The sequence below is a fragment of the Medicago sativa genome, chromosome 8 (assembly GCF_051527215.1).
Source record: "Medicago sativa cultivar Bolivia chromosome 8, Bolivia_mono, whole genome shotgun sequence".
Lineage (NCBI taxonomy): Eukaryota > Viridiplantae > Streptophyta > Magnoliopsida > Fabales > Fabaceae > Medicago > Medicago sativa.
This window is the reverse complement of record NC_140756.1, coordinates 19,682,783-19,694,097: the sequence shown is the minus strand read 5'-3', so window position 1 is coordinate 19,694,097 and position 11,315 is coordinate 19,682,783. Positions and strand designations below refer to the sequence as shown.

The 11,315-nt window shown below is 29.0% G+C and overlaps 1 long non-coding RNA gene across 1 annotated transcript; it reads left to right on the top strand.

The window, feature by feature from the left end:
- Nucleotides 1-592: 592 nt before the first annotated feature.
- Nucleotides 593-4,423, top strand: LOC146897620 (uncharacterized). Its single transcript, XR_015023787.1, has 2 exons — nt 593-777; nt 1,202-4,423. It is a non-coding gene; the product is annotated as an uncharacterized LOC146897620 (long non-coding RNA).
- Nucleotides 4,424-11,315: the final 6,892 nt, after the last annotated feature.

Genomic DNA, 11,315 nt, shown 5'->3' with positions numbered 1-11,315 from the left:
TTAGTATAAGTATAAATTAAAATACTTTAATCTTTATGTGCAATGTTTAAATATTTTAAAATATATACAAAATTAACAAAATTAAGATGATATTTTTTTCCATATCAATTTTAAATTATAACCACACTTATAACTTTAAGATAACATAATATAAAATCTATACATTTGATGAAATTTTTTTTTATTTCCCCGTGCTTGGCACGGGTCACTATACTAGTTAAGAAAAGAGAGAAGGGGTAATTAAATTTTGTATAAAGTAAGTAGGTGTAGAATGCTAATGCACACATTCTAAAATTACAGTGGGTGTGTATTAGCATTACCCTATTTTATAATACTTTATTTTATAATATATATGAACATTTGACAAATTAGAGTCTAGTTGATATATTTCATTTATTCTCTTTGATGTCATTATGCTCTTAACTTTGAAAAAAAAAACTCCTTATTAGCATTTTCCATTTATATATGGTTATATTATTTTATATACGTCATCAACACCCAATATTATATTATATGCCACGCAAGCTACCATTAATTAACTAATAAAAGTATGCATTATTGCACACTATCAACTGCGGATTCCAATCAGACAGTTAAAGCAAAATATCCTCAATTATGTTAAAATTAATACACCGTTTCACCAATCCTCAAACATCAAGATCCATATATTGAGATTTTCTAATAAATTAAAAATATTCGGGTCAAATTTAATGGGCAAAATTACACATCAAGCCAAAGGTCTTGCATTCTTGCTTGGCCTATATAAGCCAATGTTTTGTAAGTTTTCAAGCATCACAATCTCTTCTCTAGCTAGCTTTTCCTTAGGAACTACTTTAGTTGTGTAGTTTTTAGTTTGTATTCTATACAATTAATCTATATGGCTTAATTTGGTTATTAATATAAACCTAATTTGGGGCTCTCCGCACTCCAAGTCTAAAAGGAGGTGATAGTTTACCCTTGCTGCTTGTTCATGGTTACCTTTGACTTTGCACATTGGAAACTTGCCAAAGTCATGGGTTTGCATGAATTTGGAGATAGGGTTGCCTTGATCTTTTTGTATTGGAGTGAAGGGAGCTCCAAAATTGGTCTTTCTCAACTAAAACCTCATTTTAATTTATAGATTATTGTCTTATGATTACTATCTCTAGTATATATTTCTTATTGATCTGTCTCACTTATAAATATGTGTATGTGTGTACAGAAAAAATCACATGTAGCAGATTGATGAAGGAAAATCAACGAGGCCCGCAAAGATAGTTGATTCAAGTTTTTTGAAATTTGAAGTGAAATTATACGGAAGGAAATGTCGTTGTGTTAGCATAACAGTTTCTTGTAAGTTTTAAATAGTAACGACCATTCTCCTTATTTGGTTGTTGAGTTTTTCTTCTTTCGACGATATGTAGTTTTTTTTTTTTATATAGGTGAGGCCAACTTCCATGTCTCTTTTGGGAAAAATATTTTGCAACACAACGAATGAATACTAATTAGTCTCTTGTTGTGTGATGATTTGTGTTATCATGAAGAAATTATTCCAAACATTTCTAATATAGCCTACATATCATTGTCAATTCTTAAGAGTTGTACGTTTGTGTATAATTTTCTTTAGAAAGTGCACAAGTATTGTATGTATATGCATAATTTGCTCTCATATTTACCGAGAAGGAAACGGTTGTGCTGACAATATGGCTTCTTTGGGACACAACTTGACTGCCACTACTTGGTATTATACTATGCCTGCTTCATTGTCGGTTGATTTTGCTAGAGACAAACATGTGTTGTCTAACTTTAGATTTCCGTAGCCATTTCTAGTCTTTTCTTTTTGTCATTTCTTTTTGATTTTCTGAGAGTATTGACCTAGTCCCCCCTCTTTTGTACATACTTTTTCCATTTTTTAATAATATTATGTATTGGGAAGGCGGTAGAGGAAGGGAGTTTCTTTTGGGTGCCAACCTAGTTGGGATGCTTCAGATTCGCCCTGATACCTAACATTTCTCTTGGCCTATTATATTTTTTGTGGTAATAAGATTTTTTTTCTATTTTATTATAAAAATTTAATAGGTTTACAACGTCACAATAAAATTTGTGTAACAAATCAAATTATATTTTTCCTTCAAAAAAAAAATCAAATTATATTTTCTCAAAGATAATTTTGAAAAAAAAAATCATAAAGTGATAATTATAATATAATTTCATTGTAGCATGTGTAATCAAATTTTCTTGGGAGCAGTTGATCTTTTCTTTATTTTTGTTGGTGGCCGAGGTTCGACCCCGGACCTTACATATATTATGCATTGTCCATATCAACTGAGATAAGTTCACGAGGACAATTGATCTTTTCTAATTGTAGTGAACTGGAGGGTTAACATAAAAAAAAAGTTAAAATGTTACTTTTATATAAAAAAAACTAAGAGCCACCTTTCAATTTTTTTTTAGATATTCTTCTTCCTTTTCTTTTTTGAGAGGTTTTTAGAAATATTCTATATGGCGATTACAATCAATTTAGTACAAAATATGTGTTTTCCCGTCCTTAACTGAGCACCATTATCTTATTTAATGTCTAAATCCGGTTTATAGTACATCATAATATTGTACGTAACCAACTTTTTGTCAAAAAAAAAAAATTGTAACCAACCTTTCTAGACATCAAGGCCTCTTCTAATTTCATCAACTTTATGATTTTACCGAAAGAAAATCACTAAATATAAACACAATATTTTCCTAACAAATTCCCATCAAGATATTTTTTAGTTGGAGTGAACCAGAGGGTTAACATAAAAAAAAAAAAATCAAAATGGTCTTATATAAAAAATTAAGATCCATCTTTCAATTTTTTTTGGAAATATTCGTCTTTTTTTAGAGGTTTTTTGAGATAATCTAAACCGCGATTACATTCCATTTAATATAATATATACGTTTTCCTATACCTTAATTGAGAACCAGCATCTTCTTTAAAGTCCGAATTCGGTTTATTGTACCTCCGAATATTGTAACCCTACTATGTAGACATTTCGACCTGTTCTAAGTTCATCAACTTATGTATTTAATAAAAAAGAAAACACTGTATTAACACAATATATTTTCCTAATAAATTCATATCAAGATATATTCTTCTTATATAAAACATATTATTTACATCAATATGAAAAATTAAATTCATATATGAAAAATTAAGATTCATTCAAAATATTTTTATACGAAAAATTAAGATTAATTCAAATTTTTTTTTGGAAAATACGTCTTTTTTTTAGAGATTTTTTGAGATATTCTAAACTAAACCACGATTACTTTCCATTTAATAAAATATATGTTTTCCTAAACCTTAATTGAAAACCAACATATATGTTTTCCTAAACCTTAATTCAGAACCAACATATTCTCTAAAATCCAAATTCGGTTTATTTTACCTCCTAATATTATAACCCAACTATGTAGACATTTGGACCTTTTTTAAGTTCATCAACTTATGTATCCATTAAAAAAAAATACTGAATATAAACACAAAATATTTTCCTAATAAATTCCCATCAAGATATTTTCTTCTTATATAAAACATATTATTTACATCAATATCTTATTTTATATTTTTTAACATGTTTATACATTATATCTAATCGTTCAGATTTGGTTAAAGTTTTATTTTTAAGCCTTTATAAACAGAGGCCTCTCAACGATGGTTATTCCAATCCTTGCTTTCTCTCTTCTATATACACATATCCTTGCTTTCTCTCTTCTATATATACATATCACGAAGTGATTGTTAGTTTGTTAGTATAAGGGTCAATTTGGATGGAGTTCCCTAAAATCCAATTCTAAAAGGAGATGATGGTAGACCTCTGCTGCTAGTTCATGAATACCTCTGACTTTGTAACAATATTCTTAAAGTTCAAAGGTCAAAGGTTTGCATGAATTGGGAGATGAGAATACCTTGATCTTTTCGTATTGGATTGAAGGGAGCTCCATATAGATAGAACATTCTCAAACCTATGCACATATTAAATTCATACCGTTCTTCTTCCTTTCAAACTTTTATTTTATTTTCAGTTTATAATTATAATTATATATATGACTATATTTGGTCGTAGAGTTTTTTTTCTTTAAACGATATATGTTATTTTATTTTATTTTATTTTTACAGGTGAGGCCAACTTCCATGTCTCTTTTGGGGAAAGAATTTTGCAACACACCGAATGAATACAAATTAATCTTTGCTTGTGCGATGAATTGTGTTGCCATGAAGAAATTATTCCAAACACTTCTAATGTGTGATGAATTGTGTTGATAGGAAGAAATTATTCCAAACACTTCTAATATAGCCTAAGTATCATTGTTAATTCTTAAGAGTTGTACGTTTGTGTATAAATTTCTTTAAGAAGTGTATATGTATTGTATATATTTCTTTATGGAAATATATTGTATATTATTATATTTTTTGTGGCAATTAGATATTTTTATATTTTATTATAAATATTTATTTTGTTTACAACGTCGCAAGCAAACTTGTGTAACAAATCAAATTATATTTTCTCTAAGATAATTTTGAAAAAAAAATCATAAAATGATATTATAATATAATTTCATTGTAGCATGTGTAATCAAATTTTCTTGGGAGCAGTTGATCTTTTCTAATTGTAGTGAACCGGAGGGTTAACATAAAAAAAAAAATCAAATGTTACTTTTATATAAAAAAAACTAAGAGCCACCTTTCAATTTTTTTAAATATTCTTCTTCATATTCTTTTTTGAGATGTTTTTAGAAATATTCTAAACGGTGATTTCATTCAATTTAGTACAAAATAAATGTTACCCCAACCTTAATCGAGCACCATTATCTTATTTAATGTCTAAATCCGGTTTATTGTACATCATAATGTTGTATATAACCAATATTTTGTCAAAAAAATAGATTTTAACCAACCTCTCTAGAAATAAGAGACTCTTCTAATTTCATAGACTTATGATTTTACTAAAAAAAAATCACTAAATATAAACACAAAATATTTTCCTAACAAATTCCTATCAAGATATTTTCTAATTGGCGTGAACCGAAGGGCTAACATAGAAAAAAAAATCAAAATATTCTTATATGAGAAATTAAGATCCATCATCCAATTTTTTTTTTTGGAAATATATGTCTTTTTTTTTTAAAGGTTTTTTGAGATATTCTAAACCTCGATTACTTTCCATTTAATAAAATATACGTTTTCCTAAACCTTAATTGAAAACCAACATATATGTTTTCCTAAACCTTAATTGAGAACCAACATATTCTCTAAAATCCAAATTCAGTTTATTTTACCTCCTAATATTGAAACCCAACTATGTAGACATTTGAACCTCTTCTAAGTTTATCAACTTATGTATCTATTAACAAAAAAAAAAACTGAATATAAATACAAAATATTTTCCTAATAAATTCTCATCAAGATATTTTCTTCTTATATAAAACATATTATTTACATCAATATCTTATTTTATATTTTTTAACATATTTATACATTATATCAAATCGTTCAGATTTGGTTAAAGTTTTAATTTTAAGCCTATATAAACTGAGGCCTCTCAACGATGGTTATTCCAATCCTTGCTTTCTCTCTTCTATATACACATATCCTTGCTTTCTCTCTTCTATATATACATATCACGAAGTGATTGTTAGTTTGTTAGTATAAGGGTCAATTTGGATGGAGTTCCCTAAAATCCAATTCTAAAAGGAGATGATGGTAGATCTCTGCTGCTAGTTCATGAATACCTCTGACTTTGTAACAATATTCTTAAAGTTCAAAGGTTAAAGGTTTGCATGAATTGGGAGATGAGAATACCTTGATCTTTTCGTATTGGATTGAAGGGAGCTCCATATAGATAGAGCATTCTTAAACCTATGCATATATAAAATTCATATTGTTCTTCTTCCTTTAAAACTTTTATTTTATTTTCAGTTTATAATTATAATTATATATATGACTATATTTGGTTGTAGAGTTTTTCTTCTTTAAACGATATTAATTATTATTTTTTTTTACAGGTGAGGCCAACTTCCATGTCTCTTTTGGGGAAAGAATTTTGTAACACACCGAATGAATACAAATTAATCTTTGCTTGTGCGATGAATTGTGTTGCCATGAAGAAATTATTCCAAACACTTCTAATGTGTGATGAATTGTGTTGCTAGGAAGAAATTATTCCAAACACTTCAAATATAGCCTAGTATCACTGTTAATTCTCAAGAATTGTACGTTTGTGTATAAATTTCTTTAGGAAGTATATATGTATTGTATATTTTTTTTTATGAAATATATATTGTATATTATTTATATTTTTTGTGGCAATTAAATTAGATTGTAACCAACCTTTCTAGACATCAGGGACTCTTCTAATTTCATAGACTTATGATTTTACTAAAAGAAAATCACTAAACATAAACAAAAAATATTTTCCTAACAAATTGCCATCAAGATATTTTCTAATTGGTGTGAACCGGAGGGTTAACATAAAAAAAATCAAAATATTCTTATATGAAAAATTAAGATCCATCATTCAATTTTTTTTTTGGAAATATATACCTTTTTTTTAGAGGTTTCTTGAGATATTCTAAATCACGATTACTTTCCATTTAATAAAATATACGTTTTCCTAAACCTTAATTGAAAATCAACATATACATTTTCCTAAACCTTAATTGAGAACCAACATATTCTCTAAAATCTAAATTCGGTTTATTTTACCTCCTAATATTGTAACCCAACTATGTAGACATTTGGACCTCTAAGTTCATCAACTTATGTATCTATTCAAAAAAAAAACACTGAATATAAACACAAAATATTTTCCTAATAAATTTCCATCAAGATATTTTCTTCTTATATAAAACATATTATTTACATTAACATATTTATACATTATATCTAATCGTTCAGATTTGTTTAAAGTTTTATTTTTAAGCCTATATAAACTGAGGCATCTCAACGATGGTTATTCCAATCCTTGCTTTCTCTCTTCTATATACACATATCCTTGCTTTCTCTCTTCTATATATACATATCACGAAGTGATTGTTAGTTAGTTAGTATAAGGGTCAATTTGGATGGAGTTCCCTAAAATCTAATTCTAAAAGGAGATGATGGTAGACCTCTGCTGCTAGTTCATGAATACCTCTGATTTTGTAACAATATTCTTAAAGTTCAAAGGTCAAAGGTTTGCATGAATTGGGAGATGAGAATACCTTGATCTTTTCATATTAGATTGAAGGGAGCTCCATATAGATAGAGCATTCTCAAACCTATGCACAAATTAAATTCATATTGTTCTTCTTCCTTTCAAACTTTTATGTTATTTTTCAGTTTATAATTATAATTATATATATGACTATATTTGGTTGTAGAGTTTTTCTTCTTTAAACAATATGTATTATTTTCTTCTTTAGATTGTGTGATGAATTATGTTGCCATGAAAAAATTATTCCAAACACTTCTAATGTGTGATGAATTGTGTTGCCATGAAGAAATTATTCCAAACACTTCTAATATAGCCTAAGTATCATTGTTTTTTTTTGAAGGAACTAAGTATCATTGTTAATTCTCAAGAATTGTTCGTTTGTGTATAAATTTTTTAAGGAAGAAATTATTCCAAACACTTCTAATATAGCCTAAGTATCATTGTTAATTCTCAAGAGTTATACATTTGTGTATAAATTTCTTTGGTTGTAGAGTTATTCCAAACATTTCTAATGTGTGATGAATTGTGTTGCGGAGAAGAAATTATTCCAAACACTTCTAATTAGGGGTGTTCATTTCCAATCCAATCCAACGCAAATCGCACTAACCGAACAACTAAAAACCGAACAAAACCATAAACCAAAAACCAAAAACTGAAAAGAAAAAAAAACGAAATTTTAAATGGATTGGATTGGTTTTCGGTTCCTATAGTATAAACCGATCCAATCCAATCCAAACCGAAATATTTATACTTGTCTATATATTATCATATGATTTTGTTTATAAATGTTTTTTTAACTTACGATCATGTAACTATTTTCTAGACTTGTTCTTTAATAGTATTGACTTTTTTCCTTATTTCAAGAAATATTATTAATTTATGATTTTGTAACTATTTTCTTTAACTTACTATTTTATTTGCTTTTATTTTATACTTATACATCTTTTTCGTGATTTTATCTGTCTATGAAATGTCATAAAATAATATATTTTCTTAAAAGAATGACAAAAATATACAAATGAAAACCGAAAACCAATCCAAATCCAAACCGAATTTTTTTGGATTGGATTTGATTTTAAAACCAAACTAATTGGATGAACAAATAACAAAACTGAAGAGATTGGATTGGTTGGTTTTTCCTCCCAAAATCGAACAAATCCAATCCACGAACACCCCTACTTCTAATGTAGCCGACATATCATTGTCAATTCTCAAGAGTTGTACGTTTGTGTATAAATTTCTTTAGCAAGTGTATATGTATTGTATATATTATTTTTTGATGGAATATATTTTGTCTATTATTATTTTTTTTTTTTGTGGCAATAAGATTTTTTTCTATTTTATTATGAAGATTAAATATGTTTACAAAGTCACAATCAAACTTGTGTAACAAATCAAATTATATTTTTTATAAGATATTTTAGGAAAAAATCATAAAGTGATATTATAATATAATTTATATATATATATATATATATATATATATATATATATATATATATATATATATATATCAAAAAGGTGTGTCCAAGGAGGACAGGGACCCAAAATATATTAAAGAGAAAAAAGGATTACAAAGAATGAAGGCCAAACCTAACACTCAAAACAATTAGCAAAATCAGTAGTTTGAAAGACCTAACCTCTTTCTAGTTAAGTCATTCAAAAATTTTAAAGGAGTAAAATTCCACCAGGTGAAATTGGCAACTGCTAATTCTAAGTTGGCTAATTTATTTGCACAGTGATTACCTTCTGCAAAGATGTGGGAAATCATGAGATTCATGTTTCTAATCAGATATAAGCAATTCTACAATGTGATGACTTGAGTGCCAAGGAAGCCGGTAGAGGATCAGTCTCAATCCAAAAATTATTCCACACACAGAACTTTAATGTAAACAATTTTTGATAATATTGTTTGTCTAATAATCTAAAATAAAGGGAAACCTCGAATCCTCCATGGATTGGTTGTTTATGTTTAGGGTTTCCTCATCGAATTTCACCTTCTACCAGAATGGGTGTGTACCTTAAACTTACTAGGTATTCTAGCAGCTAACTATCAAAAGTATGGGTGAAGTGGAATGGATGGGAAATTTTAATTCAAAATTTTAAAATAATTAAATATAAAAAATAACATGATATGAAATAATTTGCTGATGGATACTTCTACCATATAATTTCTTTTTCCCAAGTTGTCATCTCATTGAGTGGTGGCGCCCTACGGTGGTGCGAAAACTCACTTTTAAAAATGACTATTTTCAAGTTAACTCATTTTAATATTATGTTTTTATAAAAGTTGCCTAAAGTTTTCTGGAAGGAGGCTAGGTCTAGTCAGATGGTTATTTTGGCTAATGGTTACCGAATGGAGACTAGGTCTGATTTAATGTTGGCCTGTGATGGTGGTTTTATGGTGGAGACATGAAAGAAAAGGAGTGGTAATGGCATTAATAATTATTTAACTGGAATTCCCCAACATATCATGATTACACTACACCTCACAAGGTTTGCACTACGCTGCTCTAGAAAGCTAACTAGAATGGAAAGCTAAAACTCCTATTTCGACTAAAATATACTCTATAAAACCATAATTCATTAAACAATAGAAATGTACAAGACTCTAAAAAAAATTGTTATGTCATTACTCTAATATTTGAATGCTTGGCAGACATAAGATTTACTTTAAAAAACAAAAAGTTTTCAAACAAATTATACAATAGACATGATAAAAACGGTAAAAAAAAATAATATTCGGGTCTTAAAATGGTTAAAAAAAAGAAATATGGTCGGGTCGATAAGTAAATTCTCCGACATATTTGAATGTCCACCAAACCTCGTAAGATTTATGCACTAATAAATTCAAACATTGAATTTGAAGTATCCCAAAGTCCAACGGAATCCATCAAAGAGATATACTGTGTTATGTGATGTGTCATCCAAAGGACTTGACAGTTTATTAATGCAAGGCAACAATGTAGTAACTTATGCCTCCACACAACTCAAGCCTCATGAAAGAAATTATCCTACTCATGACCTTGAGCTAGCAGCAATAGACCGTGCATTGAAGGTGTGGAGACATCACTTGTATGGTGCTCAATTTGATCTCTTTAGTGATCACAAGAGTCTGAAATATTTGTTCGACCAAAGAGAGATGAATATGAGAATGAGACAGAGGAGATGAATGAAATATCTGATAGACTTTGATTTTGGCTTGAAGTACCATCTAGAAAAAGCAAACGCAGTAGCAGACGCTTTGAGTATGAAGACCTTACTTAGAGCAGAATTGATGATACATATGTGCAATTTGCATGAAAGGTTCAGAGATCTCAACCTTGATGTCACAAAAGTAGAGAGTGGAATTCTATTTCATAAGTTGGAAATCACATGTAATTTAAGGTCAAGGATTGCACGCGCTCAGGAATTGGATTCAGATCTTAAAAGGAGAATGGGGCAACCTGAATTTACTCTAGCACCAGATGGAACAATATTATTTGAAGGCAGAATATATGACACAGAATCAAAGAGATTAATTCTAGAAGAGGCTCATAAGAGTAATTTTTCTATTCACCCCGATGCGACCAAGATGTATTATGATTTAACAAAGACTATTGATGTCCCAAAATGAAAACAGAAATTATTTTGGAGATTCCACAATGGAAATGGGAATAAATATCCATGGACCTTGTAGGTGGATTACCTCGTACTCCAAGAAGTCATGATTCGATTTGGGTGATTGTGGATCGCTTAACCAAATCTGCTCATTTCCTACCAGTTAAATATCCATGGACCTTGTAGGCGGGTTACCTCGTACTCAAAGAGGTCATGATTCGATTTGGGTGATTGTGGATCGCTTAACCGAATCCGCTCATTTCCTACCAGTTAAATCCACCTACAAGGCATTGCATTATGTAGAACTGTTTATCACATGTATTGTAAAGTTGCATGGGGTTCTAGTGAGTATTGTGTTAGATAGGGGTCCCATCTTTACTTCCGAATTTTGGAAAGCATTTCAAAGGGATTTAGGGACCCAACTCAAGATGAGTATGTCCCATCACACTCAAACAGACGGTCAGACAAAGAGGACCATTCAAACTTTAGAGGATATGCTTCGTG